This window comes from Cryptomeria japonica, chromosome 2 (assembly GCF_030272615.1).
Source record: "Cryptomeria japonica chromosome 2, Sugi_1.0, whole genome shotgun sequence".
NCBI lineage: Eukaryota > Viridiplantae > Streptophyta > Pinopsida > Cupressales > Cupressaceae > Cryptomeria > Cryptomeria japonica.
In genome coordinates this window covers 430,726,741-430,750,251 of record NC_081406.1, presented here as the reverse complement: position 1 = coordinate 430,750,251, position 23,511 = coordinate 430,726,741, and the positions used below count along the sequence as shown (strand labels likewise).

The window sequence follows — 23,511 nt, the reverse complement described above, 5'->3', positions numbered from 1 at the left end:
ACGTCCTCGACGCCGGCAACACAGTCCCAGACTTATGCTGCAGAGGCCCCCAACTTTGTTTACACTCAGAAGGGGAGGCTGGAGTTCCTCTCCAAGAACTCCAAAACCTTGGCTTCATATTTCCAGAGGTTCTCAGCCTTCTCCCAAGTTGCCTCTTCTCGGGACTGGCCCTGCCAATGAACTAAGAACTCCTTCCACTTCCTGTTTCCAAATCCTCTCTCCTTTACAGCGATCACTTCCTCCACATCTAGTCTCGGCCTGTCCTTGACAAATGCTGGTCCTTGGGTTGGTATGTTCCTGTTGTTGTCCTCTTTATCCTGATGATACAGACGGAGTTGGCTGACATGGAAAACATTGTGGACTCTAAGATGCGTCGGTAACTTCAGCTTGTATGCAACTTTCCCAATCCGCCCTGTGATTGTGAATGGTCCATCAAACCTGCAACCAAGTGATGCACTCAACCCCTTGGGTGTCTTAAACTGAACTGGGTCCATCCTGAGAAAGACCTTGTCACCAACATTGAACTCCACATTGCTCCTCCCTGAGTCTGCATAATGCTTCATTCTTTCCGCGGCCTTGACCAAGTTATGCCGCGCATGATCCACTTGGTCTTGCCACTCCTTCAACCTATCTTTTGCATCCAGACAGTCCCCGACATATCCACTCAAAATAGTATGAGGAGTCAGTGGCTGCTGACCTATAGCCAATTCAAAAGGTGAATACTGACTCGATGCACTCTTCTGCATGTTGTAGCTAAACTGCACTGGGTCCAACAACTTTGGCCAGTTGGATTGGTCTGACCAAACAAAGTGCCTCAGATAGTCCTCTAGGACCCCATTAATCCTTTTGGTCTGTCCATTTGTCTCTGGGTGATGACTCGTCGACATGAGCAGCTTTGTCCCTATTAGCTTGAACATCTCCTTCCAGAAGTTGCTGGTAAAGCGGGCATCCCTATCACTAATGATACTCAACGGAACACCCCAATACTTCACAACATTCCTGAAAAAGTAGTCGACAACACCCTCGGCTCTGCACGGTGCCTTGCACGGTACAAAAATAGCATACTTCGAGAACCTGTCAACCACGACCATGATACTACTATACCCATCCACTTCTGGCAACCCTGTGATGAAATCCATACTCACGCTTGCCCATGGTCTTACTGGCACGGGTAAGGGCTGCAACAAACCTCCCGGAGATTTAGTTACCGCCTTATCCTGTTGACATATGAGACAGCTCCTGACATACTCATCCACATCTTTCCTCATGTTCTACCAGTAGAAGCCTCTCTCAACCAATGCAAGGGTTCTCTTCTATCCTGGATGGCCTGCCCATAGACTATCATGACATTCGTTGAGAACTTCCCTCCTCACATTCTTCCACTTCGGAAGGTAAACTCGATCCTGTGTGAACAACAACAACCCATCCTTGATGCTGAACTTCCGAGTCCTACCCTCCTTAGCCTGTTTATACAGCTCCGCCGCCTAAAGATCCATCAGGTACCCCTCCTTGATAGACTCCAACACCTCGCTAGATAGTTCCACTCGGCTAGCCCCGGGTCGTGCCTCCTGGTCCCCTTCAATAGCAGCTAACTGTCCCTTCCTGCTTAGAGCATCCGCTACAACATTCTTCTTTCCTGGGTTGTAGAGAATCTCAAAATCAAACTCTGCTAAGAACTCTTGCCACCTGGCTTGCTTTGGAGTGAGCTTCGCCTGAGTCTTAAAATATGTTGAGGAAACATTGTCTGTCTTCGCCCCAAACCGCGTTCCCAAGAGATAGTGCCTCCAAGTCCAAAGACAATGAATGATCCCGGTCATCTCCTTCTCATGGGCAGGGTAATTCCTCTCCCTATCCTGCAACTTTCTTGACTCATAAGCCACTGGATGTCCATCCTGCATCAACACCCCTCCGACTGCAAAGTCCGAAGCATCGCTTTGAACCTCGAATGGCCTCGTGAAATCAGGCAATGCCAACACTGGCGTCGACGTGAGTCTCTCCTTGAGTGTCTCAAAGGCCGTCTGACACTTGTCTGACCACTTCCACTTTCGGTCCTTCTTTAGAAGTTCTGTTAAGGGCGCTGCACATCTAGAAAACCCTTCAACAAACCTCCTGTAGTAGTTCGCCAAACCAAGAAACGACCTCACTTCATGAATATTCTGCAAGGGTTCCCAATCCCGGATTGCTCTTAGTTTCTCTGGATCTGGACGAATGAAACCTTTTCCAATGATATGCCCCAAGAAGTGCACCTCTTCCTGAGCAAACGCACATTTCTCCTTCTTGACAAAAAGCTTGTTCTCCCGGAGCAACTGAAATACTTCTGCCAAGTGTTGCTTGTGCTCCTCCATGTTCTTACTGTAGACTAGTATATCGTCCAGATACACCACCACAGACTTATCCAATAGAGGTCGGAACACATCGTTCATGAGTGTACAAAATGTCGCGGGTGCATTGCATAGCCCAAATGGCATCACCATGAACTCGTATGACCCATACCTGGTCACACATGCAACCTTCTCCTCGTCTCCCGCTGCAATCCTCACTTGATAGTAGCCCTGCTTAAGATCAAGCTTACTGAAGACCTTTGCCCCAGACAATCGGTCGAAACAATCAGCAATAAGAGGAAGGGGATACTTATTTTTGATGGTTAACTTGTTTAGGGCCCTAAAGTCGATACATAACCTCAATGTTCCATCTTTCTTCTTCTGGAACAACACGGGCACCCCATACGGAGAACGGGATGGCCTAATGTAACCCGCCTCAAGCAGCTCCTCCAACTGCCTCTTCAGTTCTACCATCTCGGGACCAGATAACCTGTACGGAGCTTGTGCTGGTGGCTTCGCCCCTGGTACCAATTCAATCTTGTGATCTACAGTTCTCCTCTCTGGGAGTTGAGCGGGTAGCTTGACTGGCATAGTGTCCTCAAACTCCAGAATGACTTCCTCTACTTCAAGTGGAATGGGTGTCTCCTGCACATCTTCAAGTTCATCCCAACCTCTAAGTAGCGCTTCCAAAAACATCGGTTCCTTACCATGCTTCTTGGCCGCCTTTTTCATTCCCAATGCTGAAATCATCGGAGCCTTCCCAGACTGTCGCCTCTCTGTCATCTTCACCAAGCATGTCTGCTTCGGATCTAAAAACACCAACGAATCTAGGTGAGGTATCACCGCAACCTTGCCGATCTTCAAAAACTCTTGACCCAAAATCAACTCGAAATCATCCATTTTGATCACTGTCAGATCCATGCGACGCTGCCACGAGCCGACTTTCAGTGGTATGTCCCGGACAATACCATGTATCTTTTTGAACGGGGAATTCACCACCTTGAAAGAGCATGCATCCGCTTGCACCTTCAACCCCAGATCTCTAGCTCTCCCGGCTGAGATAAAGTTGTGAGTAGCTCCTGTATCCACCATAGCTACTGTGTACTTCCCACTCAACTGGGCCTCCACGTAACACAACTTATTACGGTTCTCAGGTTCAGCAGCCGTTGCCCTAGGCTGCTCGGTGGCATTGACTGCACCCAAACGCTGGATCACACCCATCGCTGCAATCTGACCATCCTGTTCTGCTGTCACCTGTGTAGAGTTCAACCTCTGTCGCTGCGGACATTCTCTTGCCCAATGATCTGAGCCTCCACAGATGAAACACCCACGCCCTCTCTTGTCAGCCTTTGACTCGGCGTCTCTCGAACCTTTGTTGGAACCTTTACCAGATGAGGACTTCCCTGTCCCGCTCTGTTTGCTGCTAGAAGAGTCCCCCTTTCCCTTAGACTTTCCATCGTCCTTAGGTGGAATTGCTTCTTGTCTTTCTTCGGCGGATAGGATCCACCCGATGCACCCGGTGCCTTTGGAAAATCCTTGTAGTCAACCAGTTGATCCGCGACTGAAATGGCCTCCTCGACATTTGGAACCTTCAGCTTCTGTAGCTCGTTCTGAGCCCACGATGCCAGACCCTTCAAGAAGTGGTACAACTTGAAATCTTGATCCATATTTGGAAATTCCAACATAAGGACCCGGAAAGCTTTGATATAATCTCTGATCTTCCCTGTTTGCTTCAGGTCTGAAAGCTGTTTGAAGGAGGTCCAACCTGCATTCTCTAGCTTGAACTGCTCCTTGAGTGCGTCCCACAACTCATCCCATGTGTCTACCTTGACTATCGACCTACCAGCCTCCATATCTTGAAGTCTGATCCTCCACCAAAGCTTTGCTGCTCCAGTGAGGAATCCTGTGGCCGTCTCCACCTTTTCTTCGTCCATCAATCCCCTCATGGATTTCAGGTACTGACCCATGTCAAAGAAGAAATTCTCCATGATCTTGTCGTCTCGATCACCCTCATACTTTTCAGGTGGTGTCACTCTTGCACCCTTGGTAATCCCTGCTTGAGAAACACAACTCTTGACAAACTCGATCTCCCGAAGAGCCTTCTTCAACTCGTCTTCGAGTCTAACTCGTTCTTGCTGTTCATGTCCATACAGGACCTAGAGATCCTTGATCTCACCTTCAGCAACATCCAGTCTTACCTCGGCAGCCTCCGCGCGCGCCGGCAGCTCCATCTCTTCCAAAGCCTCCAAACAGTTTCTCACTTCAAGAAGTTGCTCCTTTGTCTTGGACCTCTCAGTGACATGAATATGGGGCGAGTCCTGCTCCCCCTCTGACTCCCTGTCAGACTCTCCCGCTTTTGACTTCAGCATGACTGCTGTAAACTGAACCCCCTTTTAGTGTGCTAGCTTGGGGTATCAAAACCTTGTGCTCTGATACCAACTGTCACGGGGCTAGGTTTTCCCGTGCGGCACCGATGATCTTTTAGGTACTTGTCTGTGAGATCCAAGCACTTCCAAGAACTCGGACTACGCCTGTAAGCACTCCCAAGCTCCAGAACCTACACACACACACTTGCACAACACGTACAAACTTGCACAGCGGAATCTTTACACAATAACACAATGTTGGGGCAATAAGATAGCTTTATTGATCTGAAGAATGGCCCCTGGCCCGGTCTACAAACAATTCCAACTATATCGTTGGTCACTACCCCGAGTACTCCCTCAGCACTCGATTACAAGTTCCCGCCCCTGGATCAACGTCCACTCTTGAAACACCGGTACAAACACCACTGCACCTTGCCCCTGGCTGTAGCTTCTCACGTAAACTCCTGATCCACAAAGACCCTGTCTCCTTTGGAACTCAACCTGGCGCACCACTGACTCTCTCGTGAGCCCGCGACGGCTTACCCAGTACAAGACCCAGGCCCCCTCCCTAAACGGGGACTCCAAGTCACTCTGCTACTCTGCTGCTGGTCCTACTTCACCTCTGCTCTGCAATCGCTCTGAACACCTTTGCTCGCTGGAATGTTGTTTTGGTCCTCCTTGGATTTCTCCACCATGAACCTTCGCCTGTGGAAAGTAAAGCACAATGTAGATACGTTCTCTCGTGAACAGTCGGGGTACTCTGCTTCCCCCTATATAAGTTTTTCGTCCAGTTCTCACACATCTGTAGCTTGGCCATATCCATATGTCCATCACCACAACTTCCACCTGCTGAGAATAACAAGGGACTTATAACCCCAGAAGCATACTGGTCTCCCCGAGACAGCAGCCCCTTACATAAGCTATTTGTCTGATTCTCATAAATGTGTAGCTTGCAACAATGATTAGGACATCCACCCCAACTTTTGAATTCGTCTGCGTTGACCGCACCAAAGGTGCATGCCTTGGTGCTCACCAAAATCCGACTTCCGACTTCTTCTGCAATGCGGGGTCTTTGAGGTTGGCGTAGTGCGCACAACCAGGGGAGTCAACCCACCGAACGCAACACCTCCCCTATATAAGCTATTTGTTTGATTCTCATACATGCATAGTCTGCAGCAATGATTAGGACATCCACCCCAACTTTCAACTTCTTAAACAAGACAGGGTCTTTGAAGTTGGTGCAGTGCACACAACCAGGGGAGTCGACCCATCAAACGCAACACCTCCCCTATATAAAGCTATTTGTCCGATTCTCATACGTGTAGTCTGCAGCAGCGATTAGGACATCGACCCCAACTTCCGAATTCATTTGCATTGACCGCACCAAAGGTGCGCGCCTTGGTGTGCACCCTGGAGTGCACTTTGGTGCTCACCTCGGTGCACACTTTGGTGTGCACCTCGGTGTGCACCAAAGGTGCGCACCTTGGAGTGCACCAAAGGTGTACACTTTGGAGCGCACCACATAGGGTCTTTGAGAGGTTGGCGCAGTGCGCACACCAAGGTGGGTGTTGAGGTGCGTGCCGAGGTGGGTGGGTGCTAGGGTGCGCTCCATGGTGGGTGCCAGGGTGGGTGCGTGCTAGGGTGGATTCCAAAGAGGGTCATAGGGTGGGTGCCAAGGTGGGTTGGTGATATAGTGGGTTCAAAGGTGGGTACTAGGGTGGGTTCCAAGGTGGGTCACAAGTTGGGTGCCAGGATGCGTGGGTGTTAGGTTGGGTGCCAAGGTGGGCTCCTGCGTGGGTGGGTGCTAGGGTGGGTTTCAAGGTGGGTAACAAGTTGGGTGTTACGATGGGTGAGTGCTAGAGTGGGTGCCAAGGTGGGTGGGTGCTAAGGTGGATGCCAAGGTGGTTCACAGGGTGGGTGGGTTCTAGGGTGAGTTCCAAGGTGGGTCATAGGTTCAGTGCTAGGGTGGGTGTCAAGGCGGGTGTCGAGGTGCCTGGGTGCTAGGGTGTGGATGCCAATGTGGGTCATAGGGTGGGTACTAGGGTGGGCTGCAATGTGGGTGCCAAGGTGGGTAACATGCTCGGTGGGTTCTAAATTGGGTGCCAGGGTGGGTGTGCACCCACCTTGCCCGAGGTGGGTGCCAAGGTGCCAGTGTGGGTGGGTGCTAAGGTGGATGCCAAGGTGGGTGAGAAGGTGGGTGATAGGTTGAGTGGTAGGATGGGTGGGTGCCAAGATGGGTCACAGGGTGGGTGCAAGGGTGGGTAGGTGCTAGGGTGGGTGTCAGGGTGGGTGGGTGCTAGGTTGGGTTCCAAGGTGGGTGCGAGGGTGAGTGTCGAGGTGGGTCACAGGTTAGGTGCTAGGATGGGTGAGTGCTAGGGTGCAAAGGTGCCAGGGTGGGTGCTAGGATGGGTCGATGCTAGGGTGAGTGGCAAGGTGGGTCCACAAGTGTCAAGGTGGGTGCCAAGGTGGGTGCCAAGTTGGGTTCCAAGGTGGGTGCCAGGTGGGTGACTACTGTAGACACCCAAAAATGGTCAACGCTTGTAAGGTCATACTTTAACATTTGTGCATTGCCTCATTTTAGGTTTTTGCATCGCATTAACATTTCTCCTATGTCACGCACTTGGTCTTTATCATTTGCGAACATCGAGTCATTCTTCTATATTCTTCAATCATCTCATCCTTGAATTTGGTCTTGTCGACAACAATATTCAGTCATGATTTTGATCGATTTTACCCTGTCGCATCAATGTGCGTATTCATTTGTCATCATTTTGGACATCGTCAATCCTAATTAGGGTCTTGTCCTGTTTTCAAACTTATCATTTGGCGATCGGTTTATCAATCTTGTCGATTTATCATCAATCCTTCAATCTTGTCATTATGCGATCGATTTGTCATCGATCGTGGTCATTTTCAATCTTGTCGTCTTGCAATCTATTTTGTCATCGATTCTTGTCCTTTTGTCAATTTTGTCATTTTTCAACCGATTTGTCATCGATCGTTATCTATCTCAATTATGTCAATTTGGATCAATTTGTCATTGTTCCTCATCAATTGGCGCATCTATCAATCAAATCATTTTTTTGCATTGGTCATTTATCAAATCAAATCATGATCAAGTCAATTATAGACCTAATTTTCATCCTCACACTTCTAATTCGTCTTCTAGGGTTTTATGATTCAATCATTTAACCTAATTTGTCATTTCTTCCTTTAGGATTAAATAAATTACTTATTTATCCTAAGTTTCCTTATTACAATTAAATCTTCATTTAATTGTCTAATTATTCCTCTTTGTGAATTGATTAATAAATGAAAAATTATTAATTAATTCACTAAATCCTAATTTCTAATTTCTTTCAATTTCTAATTTCCTATTTTCATTATTTTCTAATTTCCTAATTTCTTAATTCTTAAATTCAATTTTCTCCTATTTCTTTCCTAAATTTATGGCAATGACATAGAAATTTGTCATAAAATGTCATAAATTGTCATAGAAATGTGTCATAGAATTTGTCATGAATTTGTCATAAAATTCTTGACATAGAAATGTGTCATAGAATTTGTCATGAAAATGTCATAAAATGTCATAAATTCTTGACATAGAAATTTGTCATGAATTGTCATAAGCCTTGCATAGCAATTTGTCATAGATATGCTATTATTGATTTGAATTTCTATTCAAATCTCTTTCATACTAATTGGCTCATTTATCCAATTTCTCTATAAATTGGATGTTTTCTTCAATCAAATCCTTCATGAATCTTGAATTTTTACCGAACCTTCGTTTCTAGTACTCTTGAGCCTTTTTGCTTTCAATTGTGTGAGCACTCGTAGGTGAGATCCACAAAACTATTGAAGAGGAAAGAACAACAATGGAGCCGCATGGAAGAAGCATATGGTTTGCATAATTTTACTTTTGAATGCTTTGTTTCCATACCTTTATTGAATGTGCTTTAGAATTAGGTTCATTGCAATGAGTATTTCTTTGATTGAGCTATCATGTTTAACGTTTTGATTTGATCTACTTATCTTGTAATGATTCCTAATTTCTACGCTACATTAATTGGTGAACCCGACGTGAAATACTAACCTTCTCATCATCTTACTGTGTTTTGGAGTCCTTCTAAGCTGATTTGCAGGTCAAAAACTCAAAAACAGGGCCGTGCAGGGTATTCTGGACACTTCTGCGCCTGTGTTAAGCATCTTGCGCCTGTGTTGAAGAGTTTTGCGCCTGTGTCAAGACATTCTGCGCTTGTGTTTGACAACTTGCGCCTGTGTCATGTCTTCTGCGCCTGTGTAAAGTCCAGAACAGAGGTAAAAAATGCAGTTTTTACTTGAAAATTTTTGTATGTTTTAGTAAATTGCAATTTTGAGGGTCTTCGGTGCATTTTTGGACAAATATGGTGCCTGTAAACATGATGAGATATCATTGATGTTTCCGAAATTTGGTTCTAGATTATTTGAATACCTTTCTAACGCATTAAACAGTTTGTAATTTGGAGCTAGGATGAGAAAGTTATGCCTTCTCAAAGTGGACTGAAATTTTGATAGTTTTTATAAATCAGATCATCTGTGTTTTGGATTTTGGTACTGATTATTTGTGCAGAATCTTGGCTTACGCATGACAAAGACTAAAAATCAAATTACTAACGTGTGTTATGCAGATTCGATGGTCAAAGACTACAAATCAAACTTCTGACATGTGTTTTGCAGGTTGCCTTGGAGAAACAACCAAATTGTGTGTTTGAGTTTTCTAATTAGGCACTTAGTGATTTTTTTAAATAGGTTGGAAATGAACCCTTGTTTGCTTTGTTTTCTAAGTATGACATTGGAGTAGGAGAGTATGCTCTCATCCTTCATAGGGTGATCAGAAATCCAGATCTTCAATACCATGCTTGTCTTGTTGATTGTTTGTCTCCATTAGAGGGCCTGCCTTCCCGACCACTTTGCTTTAGCAAGCAAGTGATAATCGTGAGAAGGGAACGACCCAAAGTGAGTACGGCTAGAATTCCTTGGCATTCTAACTCACTATAAACAAATACCTGATGAGCGAAAGCTTTGAAGGAAGTGTTACGTGGGAATTGCAGTTACTTGGGAAGTGATGACCCTTGGACTCTTTCTCATATCAACATCTAAGTAGGGCCTCTTGGTCTAAATCGCGCTTGCGCGACTACATTTGTTTGGTATCTTGATGGGCTTAATGTCTCAATCATGCTTGCATGACATCAAGGAGTAACGCTTAACAGAAATCCTTACTACATACCTTGTTTTTAGAGGCCAAAAACCTTTCTAGTTGCTTGAGAAGGACAAAATCGGATACTTGGAAGAGATACTAAGTTCGCCATGGGGAGATTCCATGGGGACTGATGCTTGGCTGCCCTGAGAAGTGAGTGCCGTGGAGGGGAGCCCGTGGGGTCAAGCATCTATGTATTCTCCTTGAATCTCATAATGAGTCTACCTCTCAAGTACCTAATGTCTTTGCCTACCATAAGGAATGTGGAAATGAGCATGATTGTCTTGAGTCTAAGTTATAACATCTTGTATTCTTTGATTGTCAAAAGTTGAATACCATTTCAAGAACAAGCACATTGATATAACATAAGATCAAACACCAAAGACATTCATCCAACAAACATTCAACAAGATTCAAAGATCATATTCCTAAAGCATGGTTATCCAACAATGTTCAAAAACTTGTCTCAACTCTTATGTCACTTACATTTAGGTTCATCCTAGGTTGCATTTTTCAAAGTCATTATCAAGTATCAAGGTTAGGTTTCATCTAAGTTATACTCTTTTGCATATCAATAAAAGTCATCCATTTGCATATGTCCTCTTGCATTAAAGTCATACCATTGTCATACATTCATATTTCCATACCCCAAGTCTCTTCATTAAACCTAAGTCATTATCATATCATATTAAGATCATATACATATTAATTATCCTTTTGCATATAGTATCAAACCTAGGTCTTGTCATACTTGAGCAATCCAAATCTTTGGTAAACCCTAAGTCATTGTTAAGAAGTCTAGACCTTATCAAGTCTTTTGTCCTTTTTGTCATCAATATCATTTCGTCAAACCTAGCTTAGTATCCAAGCATATAGGGGAGACATTGTCATCTTTTCCTTTGTCTATTAAGTCCTTTTGTCCTTTGAGGTCTAGACATCATTCCAATTTCCCAAGGTTCCTCTCTTAGATTTGCATTTCAAAAGTTTGTCAAAATCTTCAAAAACAACCAAAAACATAGATTGCATTCTTAACATAGATTGCATTTTCATTTATTTAGTTCGCATTTAGTTGCATATCATACATTATACTTGAAAAATTCCAAAAATATTGCATTTGCATAGTGACATGTCTATTGAAACAAGGTTCCAAGCACCAATGATGCAACAAAGTTTGACATATCAACCGACAATGCAATCACAATTCTATTCAACCCAACAACAAAGCAACATTGGTCAAACTTATCATGATGATTTAAATGTCCAAATACAAAAACTAGAGGAGAAACTAGCTCAAGAAAAGGAGATATTGGAGCAAAAAGTGATAAATAGTGAGAAGATAAGATCTCAAATGTCCAAAATGTTTCGAAAATTTCCAGGTCAAAATTTTGAGCCAATTAATGTAAGATCTCTTCTTGAACGATCAGACATACCAGCCCTTCTCTCACAAATAGAGATGATGAAAAAATTACAAGAAAGGAGACAACATCAATTTCAACATTATGTGCCTCCACAACAAGAACAAGAAGGTGTTTACTATCAATCATATTTTCAACCATCACAACCAATGACACAACCAATTGTTCAACATATGCAACCAACACAACCAATGGTTCAATTTCAACAATATGTCCAACCAACTATACAATGTCAACAAATGGTTCAACCAATGGTGGAATATCAATGTCAACAACCACAATCACCAATTCAAAAACAAGACTTACAACATGCACCAAGCCGAATTTTGAACATGTCAAACCAAAATGATCAACATCTAGTTCAATATCAGAAAATGACATCAAATCAAAAACAAGTTCAAGTTCAATCAACATATCAATGTCAACAACTGCCACAAAACATTCAAAAACAAAGGTTGCAAAACATACCAAGCCAAGTTTCAAACATGTCAAACCAATTTGATCAACATTTAGTTCGAAATCAAAACATGACATCAAATCAAAAACAAGTTCAAATTCCAAGTCCAATCATGTCAAAACCTAAAAAGAAGGGTGGCCTTATTGCAATGCTCTTAAGGAAACGACTAAGTGAGTCTTTTGAGGAAGATAAAGATAATACACTTATGTCTAGCAATGCCTCATCTCCTCGCAAACAAATTGACTCTCCAGTGGCATCTATCCCTACACCTTTAGAAGTTTCACAAGAACCTTCCATATTGTCCTCATCAAACAATACACCCAAGGAGGCAATTATCCAAGAGCTATCCATAATTGATTGCCAAGATAATCCAATTCATGATGCACATCCTTGTCATGTTTCAGAAATACAAGACCCAATGCCACCATGCACTTTATTGCCATTACCTGTTTTAGAGGACCCCATTCAAAGTCCCTCTTCCTCATGTTCAAGCATTGATTCCTTGCCAGAACCCATCGCAAATGTTCAAAGTGCATCCCCTTCATGCCAAAGCATTGATTCCTTGCCAGAACCCATCGCAAATGTTCAAAGTGCATCCCCTTCATGCCAAAGCATTGATTCCTTGTCAGAATCCTCCATGCATATCCAAAGTCCAACCTCATGTCAAGAGGATAATTTAGAGCACGAAGAAATGAGTCCTAAAGCAAATCAAGATCAAGATCCTGAAACCTTATCATCCCATCCAATTGTTGACCAGGAATCCATGTTCCCCGACACTCATGACGATTCCCCTATTCTTGTCCATCCTATCCAAAGTCCTATTGACACTTCATTCCTTGAGAAAGATCAAGATATCCTAGTCCATCCAATCCCAAATGATCCCCTTCCATTTCATAAAAAAAATGTCCTTTCAAATCCCATTGACATTCCACTTCCTAAGAAAGATCAAGATATCCTTTCTATCCTTTCTGATGATCCCATTAAAAGTCAAGAGAAAAGCAATTTTAAAGAGGAATCCAATGATCTTCCTCCTTGTCAAGATCAAAGTATCCTTCCAAGTTCATTTCCAACACAAGACCCTATCATTCCTTCAGATCCTCCACAAGATCCACTTGTTCCTCCATCTCCACATCCTAATCCAGCATATCCACTCCAAGAGTGCATTTCTTTTGGTGATCCTGTTATTCCTCCCATTCCATCTCTTGAAGAGCCTGTCATTGAACCATGTCCACTACATAATCCTAGTCCCCCTCATGATCCTGATACCCCTCATGATTCTAACGTGTCAGTGCAAGATGTTCATGAACCCTCGACATGCATAATGGGTTCTTCCACTTTGGTGCAATCCGATCCACTTCAAGATCTCATTGTTTCTCTCATATCGTATCCACCTCATAATGAACTTGCGTCTTCTTCCCAAAGAAAAGAGTGTCCTACAAGTCAAGATATTCATAAAGGCAAAGGAGTAGACCTTCACAAGCAAGAATCTCTCCATATCAAAGAGTATACTAATGGTCATGGCTATAGAGCTCACACTCAAGGCGTTGGTATCCCTTCAAAGTCAAAATCCAAATGTCCACCTTCCCCATCATCGCTTCCATCCATTCTAGGTCCCTATATCCCTCCATCTCCTATGCAACATCAGCAAAGGCACACATCTTGGAGAACCTTCCATCCATCCCACATGCCTCCATATCATTCCCGTCCACACCAACATTCATTCCCTCCTCCAAGCAATTTGGATGCCAAGTATAAGCATCATAATTCTAGAAATCCACATGTATTCAAAGATCAACATGTCCAATCTAATCGACATGTCAAAGCAAAGAACAATATGATCTATAAAGAAAAAGCAATATCCAAAAGGCCACAAAGGCCCATTGAGCAAAATCAAGCAAAGTCAAAATATATATGGGTTCCTAAATCCCTTGTGCAAGCAATGCACTCCAAGGAACCACAAAAGCATGAAAAATCAAAAACCATGTGGATCCCCAAGAGGCTTCTTGAAGCACAAAAGCCTAAGGAAATATCCAACTTGGCATCCAAAATTGCTATTTCTCCATCCAAACCTTCCAAGTCTATTCCTTCATCACCTTCTTCATCCATTTTGGGCCCTTATGTCCCAAAATCCATAGTCGTTCCTCCATCAAAATCTCAATATCCAAAATACGTCTTTCCTCCATCAGTCCATCACCCCTCAAGGTGTGTGCCAATGTCAATCTTGCCAACATTTCCATCCACTCAAGGCCAATTCTTCCAATACCCTATTCATTATCCAATGCATATTTTTCATCCTTCCATCCCTCTCGTCCAATCCTTTGCATAAATCATTGCCTTAGTTTCATCTCATTGTCCATGTCCTTATCCTACCAACGTCTTTGAGCATACTTTTAAAGGTCATGGTCCATTTTTTTCAAGGCTACTATCCAAATAAAAAGACGCTTGAGTCCTTCTTCCATCCCCTATCATGTGTCCGTCTTCTTCTGAAAAAGTCAAAATACAAAAAAAGAAAAAAAAATTCAAAATACAAAAAGTAAAAAAGTGAAAACAAAAGACAAAAGAAAAAAGTAAAGAAAAATAATTCGTCCACTGGTGAAAACCTGGCAAACAGGCGCCTTGGGCAAGTACCATGATGAAAACCTGGCAAACAGGCGTCATGCGTAATTTGTGAACTTCTTGCACACCACACTTGGGGGCAGGTTTCCTCCTTCATATCCTATTGCCCTTCATTATCCTATCATACCATGTCCTATTACCCTTCCTTGTCCTATCATCCCTCATGTCCAATTCCCCTTTCCACCTTTGATCTTGACAAGGCTGACAGTCTTCATGAGCATCTTGTTTGCAGCTTTTAGTCTATCATAGCTTTTGGTCATTTATCCATTTGCTTATTACAACCTTTCATCCATATTCCCTGTCTTATTGCAACTTTCTGCCACTATCCCTTAGCCTATCCTGACCTTCAGTCCATGTCCCTTATCCATTCTTGGTCTTGCTTATCCTATCCATATCTTATCGCTATCCATACACTCTATTTCATTCCTTGATCTTGATCTGACATAAGGACGCAAAAATTTAAACATGGTTTCAAAAACCTCTTGATATGTCCCTCATGCCCTGTCACTGATTTACATTGTCATATCCAGTCTCTTGTCCCATCATGCAATAGCCCTTGAAAATTGCATCCATATTGTCTCCATAATAAAAGGCCTTTGTCTTCCCTCTATCCACCATCATTTCAGCAAGCCTATTTATTCACCTGTCATATTCCTTGCCTTGCTAGACATTGGGGGCAAAAATTTGAAAAAATTCCAAAAAAATCTTTAAAAGTCCTGAAAAAATTCCAACAAAATCTTAAAATGTCATGAAAAAATCCATAAAAATCAAAAAATGACCTGAAAAAAAGTAAAAAAATTGAATAATGTCCTGAAAAAATTTCAAAAAAAATCAAATAATGTCCTTAAAAAAAGTAAAAAAAAATCGAAAAATGTCCTGAAAGAAGTCATAAACATTGAAAAATGTCCTGAAAAAATTTCAAAAAAATCAAATAATGTCCTGAAAAAAATTCCAAAAAAAATTGAATAAAGTCCTGAAAAAAGAACACAAAAAAGTATAAAACTCCCACAAACAAACATTTTGCAATAAAGTATTCCCTTTGTGCATCGACAGCTCACTACGTATACATCCAACAATTTGCAACCAAACACTGTGCTTTAATGAAATCATGCGTTAATAGATGAACCTTTTCAGTCAACTCAAACATTCAAACTGATCAAAATTGTCTTATCAATCGAATATTAGTATCCAAATCATTTGTCCTTGTCACATTATCATGGGTCTTATACAGGGTGTGGTATACTCGAAACCAGACTATGTCCTGTCTTAGACGGGGTACCGCATTTTTTCCTGAAACCAGACAACATGATCGTCCTATCAGTCCGTTCAACTTTTGACAATGAAGATCAAGATGTTTGTTTGATTTGCTTGAATTTGTGTGTCTTATCTTTTTATTGATTTATCTTTGGCTTCGATCATGTTCCTATGTCGCTCGATGATGTCACTGAGTGATTTAGAGTGACCGGGATGGCTCATGGTCTCTTTCTTTGATTGTGATTGTCGTTTGTCTATGCTGTGTCTGTCTTATGCAAAAAGGGATTGCATTTCAGCTCTGGCCTTCAATGCCATGATGCTACGCATCCATTTTGCTAAATAAAAATAAAGGTTCTCACCTACAAAGTGCATTACTGAAAGCAAATTTTCATCATCTCTAACTGTCTTCTATCTCATTTCTTCTTACTAACATTTCTTCCGTTCGGTCGGATAGTCAGTTCGGTCTAGTGCTCCGATATCCAAGCACATATGCTGCATCCTGCATCCATTTGGTTAGTACAATTCCATCACGTATATTACATCAAGCATTTCATCCATTTCATTTCATAAATCCATAAAAAATACATAAAAATACATCCATACATGTTCATACAAAGTGCATAAGTCATCCATACATAGAAAAATAGCTACAAGTCATAACATATAGCCTCCAATCATATCGATGCATTTCATATTTCATATCATAATAATATCGGAGTACAAAATCGGACTGTCTGTCCTAAGTATGGCCCGCAGGCTGACTACATAATATCAAGCTACATAATGTCCACTGTCTGTCATACGAAGCACGTGCCTCTGTCACTGGGTGCTCCCTCTGTCCTCCTCATCCCTGCCATGTCTCGCAGATGATGTACCTGGTCCTGGTCCTGGCTGCGGTGGTCTCATCGGTCCACTCACTCCTATGCTGCTCAATGTCCTCCGAGAGCGTGACCTGCTCTCTGTCCTCGATCGTGCCCGATATGAAGGTGCTCTCCACTCCGGTGGAACTGCACCCTCATATAGTGTCCTCCAGTACAGTCTCTCCTTGCCAATCCCAATCCAGCTAATGTGTCTCTCTCTGTGCTCCTGAGTCTATGTCGTCGCATGAAACAGTCCGGTTGATTCTCCCGTGCGATCAATGGATATTGTCGACTCTGCATCACAATCGGGGCATCATTTTGTCAGTTTTAGGGTTTGCTCTTACGGGTTGCATTTCCTCATTTTCATGTCCAAAATCGGGGTGTTTTTCATCTACATTACCCTATCCTATCCTTCCCACCCCCTGTCAGGTCATTTGCATGCAATTTCAAGTCAAAACTAAGGATTTTATGACAACTTGCGCCTGTGTTGGAAAAACTTGCGCCTGTGTTAGATGAATTGCGCTTGTGTATTCATACACAAGCGCAGAACTCCTTACACAAGCGCAGGTTTATCCTACACAAGCGCAAGAGACCATTTTGGTATCCCCTGTGGGCCCCGCAATGTCCCGTAAGCCATCAAAATTCATGAAATTCCAAACATGGGTTTTCGAGATACATACCGCTACTCCTGCATCCTCCGGTCGTCTGAATGTGCGTACACGTTCTCCAAGGTGATCCGCCGCCAAGGTGGGTCACGAGGTGGGTGCCAAGTTTCTAGGTTGGGTTCCAAGGTGTGTGCCAACGTGGGTGCTAGGGTGCGTGGGTCACAGGGTGTGTCACAATGTGGGTGCCAGGATGGGTGCGCACCCACACTGGCCAAGACGGGTGCGAGGTTGGGTTCCAAGGCCGGTCACAGGCTGGGTGCTAGGATGGGTGGGTGCCAAGGTGGGCACCAGGGTGGGTGTGCACCCACCCTGGCCAAGGTGGGTCACGGGGTGGGTCCTAGGGTGGGTCACGGGGTGGGAAATAAGGTGTGTGCCAAGGTGGGTCATAGGGTGGGTGCCAAGGTGGGCACCAGGGTGGGTGTGCACCAACCCTAGCCAAGGTAGGTCACGGGGTGGTTGTCAGGGTGGGCGTCAAGGAGCCAAGGTGGGTGGCAAGTAGCCAAGTTGCGTACCAAGGTGGGTGTCGGGGTGGGTGCCAAGGATCCAAGGTGGGTGCCAAGGAACCAAGGTGGGTGTCTGGGTGGGTGTCGAGGTGGGAGCCAGGGTGGGTCCCAAGGTGAGTGCAAAGGTGGGTGCCAGGGTCAAGGTGAGTGCCAATGTGGGTTCCAAGGTGCCAGGGTCAGGGTGAGTGCCAATGTGGGTTCAAAGGTGCTAAGTTGGGTGCGAGGTTGGGTGCCAGGGTGGGTGGGTGCCAAGGTGTGCTAGGTGGAAGCCCGTGTGGGTCGGCATCCCATGGGTGTCGAGTTGGGTGCCTGATGGGTGCTTCTTGTCAAGTTTTAGTCATCGGGACTCATTTTGAGCCTTAGAGGTCGTTTCTTGTCCGGTTGCCCTGTCTTCGACCTGGGAACCCAATTTTGGTCCTCGGGTCCCATTTTTTTTGTCTCGCATCCCACTTTTGGCCTGTGGCCTTTTCGGGGTCGATTCTCGTTTTGGGCATCAGAGCATGTTTCTTCTCCTAAAACCCAATATTTGTTTATTAAGTCTCGGAACACATTTTTGTTCTCGTGGACCCATCATGGATCTTGGAACGCATTTGTGGTCCTTGGGTCCCATTTTGCATCCCGAAACTTGTGTTTTGGTGCTTGATCCCTATTTTGGGTGCCCACCTTGCACCAAGTGCGCACTCAGGGCAAACCGAGCGCCTTGGTGCACCGGGGCAAAATCGAGCATGCACCCGAGGTGCCCCGAACATGCACCAAGGTGCACTCGACCCACATGTGAGCGCAAGTCGTTGCGCCCGAGGTGGTGTATGGGCACCGCGTTGCAGACGGGACACTGCACGCACATGACGCCCCGTCCAGGTGCACGCACGTAGGCCGGGCCGGGTGCACACTCGATGCCCTAGCAATGTGCGCGCACCCGGGCAGGGCTCACACTTGGTGAACGGGGCGCACTTGGCGAGGGAGGGTGTGCACCTCGACGAGGGTGGGTGGTCGGGGTGGATTCGCACGTGGGTCGCGGTTTGCTAAGTACACACTGCGACAAGCTCATAATGGGTGTGATCATACCAGCGTTAGTGCACCGGATCCCATCAGAACTCCGCAGTTAAGCGCACTTGGGCCGGAGTAGTACTAGGATGGGTGACCTCCCGGGAAGTCCCAGTGTTGCACCCTTTTTTAGTTTTTCACCGGGCGTCGCAATGCTATTTGAATTAACCTTTTGCCCATTTGCGTTCTCGTCGGGGCCGGGCCGGGCCGGGGTGCACTGCTCGCACTACCGCACACGCGGGGGTGACACGGAGCGCACACCCGAGGTGCCCTGAGCACACAGGCCATGGTGCAACCCGAGCGTTGTGCGCGCACCCCGGTGCACCCGAGGTGCTGCGCGCGCACCCAGGTGAAATCGGTGTGCACCTCGGCCAGTGCGCGCTCGGTCGAGTCGCGCACGTTGGCCAAGGTGCACGGTGATGTTTCTTACTCTAAGGTTCCGCACCAGACGCCTAGGACAGGTGAGCGAAGCTGGGCGGGGCCGGGTGCGCGCCCGGGGCAGGTGCATGCAGCTGGAGAGAGCTTTGGAGCGCACCAGAGGTGCGCACCTTAGAGCACACTTCGGAGCGCACCAATGATGCGCTCCATTCAAAAGTTTCCTGAAAAGGCAAAAAAAGTTGAGATTATAGAATTTCCCACTTGAGAGATTGTTAAAAAAAAAATTTAAAATGAAGGAAACGCGGGTGCCAAGGTGTGCGCGCCCGGGTGCGAAGGTGCATGCAAGGTGCGCACCCGAGGAAAACCGGACAATTAACCCAACTTTCGACTTCGCGCGCACCTGCGCACCTTGGAGCGCACTTCAGAGCGCTCCTTGGTGTGCACCAATCTTGGGCACCTTGGAGTGCACCATGGCGCCCACCAAGGTGCGCACCCGGGGCAAACCGAGCTCCGACTTCGTGCACACCTTGGAGCACACGAAAGGTGTGCACCATGGCGCCCACCAAGGTGCGTAGCCCAGCCAAGGTGTGCGCATCAAGGTGCGCACCCTGGCGAAGGTGCGCACCCGGGGCAAACGGAGCTCCGACTTCGTACGCACCTTGGAGCGCACAAAAGGTGCACAACCCAGCCAAGGTGTGCGCACCCCGGGCAAATCGAGCTCCGAATCGTGCGCACCAGAGGTGCACGCCATCGTGCGCACCAGAGCACACTTCGGAGCCCTCCTTTGTGCGCACTGATGTTGCGCACCTCGGAGCGCACCCGGGGAAAACAATGCAATTAACCCGACTTTCGACTTCGTGCGCACCTCAGAGCGCTCTCGGGTTCGCACCTCGGAGCACACCGAGGTGCGCACCTTTGATGCGTTGCCTTCACCAATTTCTAGAAAAGGCAAAAAAACATAGAGAAGGTGTGCGCACCAAGGTGCCCACCCTGGCGAAGGTGCACGTGAGGTGCGCACCCGGGGCAAACCGGGCTCTGACTTTGTGCACGCCATGTTGTGCACCTTGGAGGGCCATGGTGCGCACCTTGGAGCACACTTCGGAGCGCTCAATGGTGCCCAACCCAGCCAAGGTGCCCACCGCGGCGAAGGTGCACGCGAGGTGCGCACCCAGGGCAAACCGGGCTCCGACTTCGTGCATGCCGCACCTTGGAGCACACTTCGGAGCGCTCCTTGGTGCGCACCATGGTGCCCACCAGGGCGCGCAAACCAGCCGAGGTGCCCACCAAGGCGAAGGTGCACGCGAGGTGCGCACCCGGGGCAAACCGGGCTCCGACTTCGTGCACGCCATGGTGCGCACCATGGTGCCCACCGCGGTGAAGGTGCATAGGAGGTGCGCACCCAGGGCAAACCGAGCTCCGACTTCGTGCACGTCACACCTTGGAGCACACTTCGGAGCGCTCCTTGGTGCGCACCATGGTGCCCACCAGGGCGCGCAACCCCCCCGAGGTGCCCACCCCGGCGAAGGTGCACGCGAGGTGCGCACCCGGAGCAAACTGGGCTTCGACTTCGTGCACGCCGCACCTTGGAGCACACTTCGGAGCGCTCCTTGGTGCACACCATGGTGCCCACCAGGGCGCACAACCCAGCCGAGGTGCCCACCCCGGTGAAGGTGCACGCGAGGTGCGCACCCGGGGCAAACCGGGCTTCGACTTCGTGCACGCCATGGTTCCCACCGCGGCGAAGGTGCACGCGAGGTGCGCACCCGGGGCAAACCAGCCTCCGACTTCGTGCACGCCGCACCTTGGAGCACACTTCGGAGTGCTCCTTGGTGCGCACCATGGTGCCCACAAGGGCGCGCAACCCAACCAAGGTGTGCACACCAAGGTGCCCACCCCGGCGAAGGTGCACGCGAGGTGTGCACCCGGGGCAAACCGGGCTCCGACTTCGTGCACGCCGCACCTTGGAGCACACATCGGGGCGCTCCCAGGTTCGCACTAGCGTTGCGCACCGTGGTGGGCACCTCGGAGCACACCAAGGTGGGCAGCGAGGTGCGCACCTTTGATGCGATGCTTTCACTAATTTCCATAAAAGGCAAAAAAAAATGAGATTTTAAAATTTTCGTTTTGAAAGATATTGAAAAAAAGGGAATGCTGGTGCCATCTTGAGCCCGCCCTGGTGCGCAGTCCAGCCAAGGTGTGCGCACCAAGGTGCCCACCCTGGCGAAGTTGCACGCCTGGGCAATTAACCCAACTTCCAACTTCGCGCGCGCCAGGGTGGGAGCGCACCCAACAACCGGGCCTGGGAAGAGCCAATGCGAGAAACCCCACCAAACGCTCTGACAAAAAAAGAGGGGGCGCTCCAGTAACCCCGCTTCGGAGCGCACCCTGGGCAAACCCAGCCAAGGTGCCCACCCCGGCCAAGGTGCAGGCGAGGTGCGCACCCGGGGCAAACCGGGCTCCGACAACGTGCACGCCGCACCTTGGAGCACACTTCGTAGCACTCCCGGGTGCGCACCGTGGTGGGCACCTCAGAGCACACCAAGGTGGGCAGCGAGGTGCGCACCTTTGATGCGCTGCCTTCACTAATTTCCAGAAAAGGCAAAAAAAAAGGAGATTTTAAAATTTTCGTTTTGAAAGATAGTGAAAAAAATGGAATGCGGGTGCCATCTTGAGCCCGCCCTGGTGCGCAGCCCAGGTAAGGTGCCCACCCTGGCAAAGGTACGCACCCGGGCAATTAACCCTACTTCCGACTTCGTGCGCGCCAGGGTGGCAACCGGGCCTGGGAAGAGCCAATGCGAGAAACCCCACCGAACACTCTGACAAAAAAAGAGGGGGCGCTCCAATAACCCCGCTTCGAAGCGCAGCCGGGGCAAACCCAGCCAAGGTGCCCACCCTGACGAAGGTGCACGCGAGGTGCACACCCGGGGCAAACCGGGCTCCGACAACGTGCACGCAGCACCTTGGAGCACACTTCGAAGCACTCCCGGGTGCCCACCGGCGTTGCGCACCGTGGTGGGCAGCGAGGTGCGCACCTTTGATGCGCTGCCTTCACTAATTTCCAGAAAAGGCAAAAAAAAATGAGATTTTAAAATTTTTGTTTTGAAAGATAGTGAAAAAAATGGAACGTGGGTGCCATCTTGAGCCCGCCCTGGTGCGCAGCCCAGGCAAGGCATGCGCACCAAGGTGCCCACCCTGGCGAAGGTGCGCACCCGGGCAATTAACCCTACTTCCGACTTCGTGTGCGTCAGGGTGGGTGCGCACCCAACAACCGGGCCTGGGAAGAGCCAATGTGAGAAACCCCACCAAACGCTCTGACAAAAAAAGAGGGGGCGCTCCAATAACCCCGCTTCGGAGCGCACCCGGGGCAAACCGGGCTCCGACTTCGTGCACGCCGCACCTTGGAGCACACTTCGAAGCGCTCCTTGGTGCGCACCATGGTGCCCACCAGGGCGCGCAACCCAACCAAGGTGTGCACACCAAGGTGCGCACCCGGGGCAAACCGGGCTCCGACTTCGTGCACGCCACACCTTGGAGCACAGATCGGGCCGCTCCCGGGTTCGCACCAGCGTTGCGCACCATGGTGGGCACCTCGGAGCACACCAAGGTGGGCAGGGAGGTGCGCACCTTTGATGCGCTGCCTTCACTAATTTCTAGAAAAGGCAAAAAAAAACTAGATTTTAAAATTTCCGTTTTGAAAGATAGTGAAAAAAACGAAACGTGGGTGCCATCTTGAGCCCGCCCTGGTGCGCGGCCCAGGCAAGGTGTACGCACCAAGGTGCCCACCCTGGTGGAGGTGCGCACCTGGAGAAAACCGGGCTCCGACTTCATGCACGGCATGGTGCCCACCAAGGCGTGCAACCCAGCCAAGGTGCCCACCGCGGCGAAGGTGCACGCGAGGTGCACACCCGAGGTGCACACCCGGGGCAAACCGGGCTCCGACTTCGTGCAGGCCGCACCTTGGAGCAGAATTCGGAGCGCTCCTTGGTGCGCACCATGGTGCCCACCAGGGCGCGCAACCCAGCCAAGGTCTGCACACCAAGGTGCCCACTCCGGCGAAGGTGCACGCGAGGTGCGCACCCGGGGCAAACCGGGCTCCGACTTCGTGCACGCCGCACCTTGGAGCACACATCGGAGCGCTCCCAGGTTCGCACTAGCGTTGCGCACCTTTGATGCGCTACCTTCACTAATTTCTAGAAAAGGCAAAAAAAAATGAGATTTTAAAATTTCCGTTCTGAAAGATAGTGAAAAAAACGGAAAGCGGGTGCCATCTTGAGCCCTTCCTGGTGCGCAGCCCAGGCAAGTTGTGCGCACCAAGGTGCCCACCCTGGTGGAGGTGCGCGCCCGGGGCAAACCGGGCTCCAACTTCGTGCACTGCATGGTGCCCACCAAGGCGTGC

The 23,511-nt window shown here is 47.8% G+C and overlaps 1 non-coding gene across 1 annotated transcript; it reads left to right on the top strand.

The window, feature by feature from the left end:
- Positions 1–18,744: 18,744 nt before the first annotated feature.
- On the top strand, positions 18,745–18,863 carry LOC131873757 (5S ribosomal RNA). The gene has a single exon (XR_009371656.1). It is a non-coding gene; the product is annotated as a 5S ribosomal RNA (ribosomal RNA).
- The last annotated feature ends 4,648 nt before the right edge of the window (positions 18,864–23,511 follow it).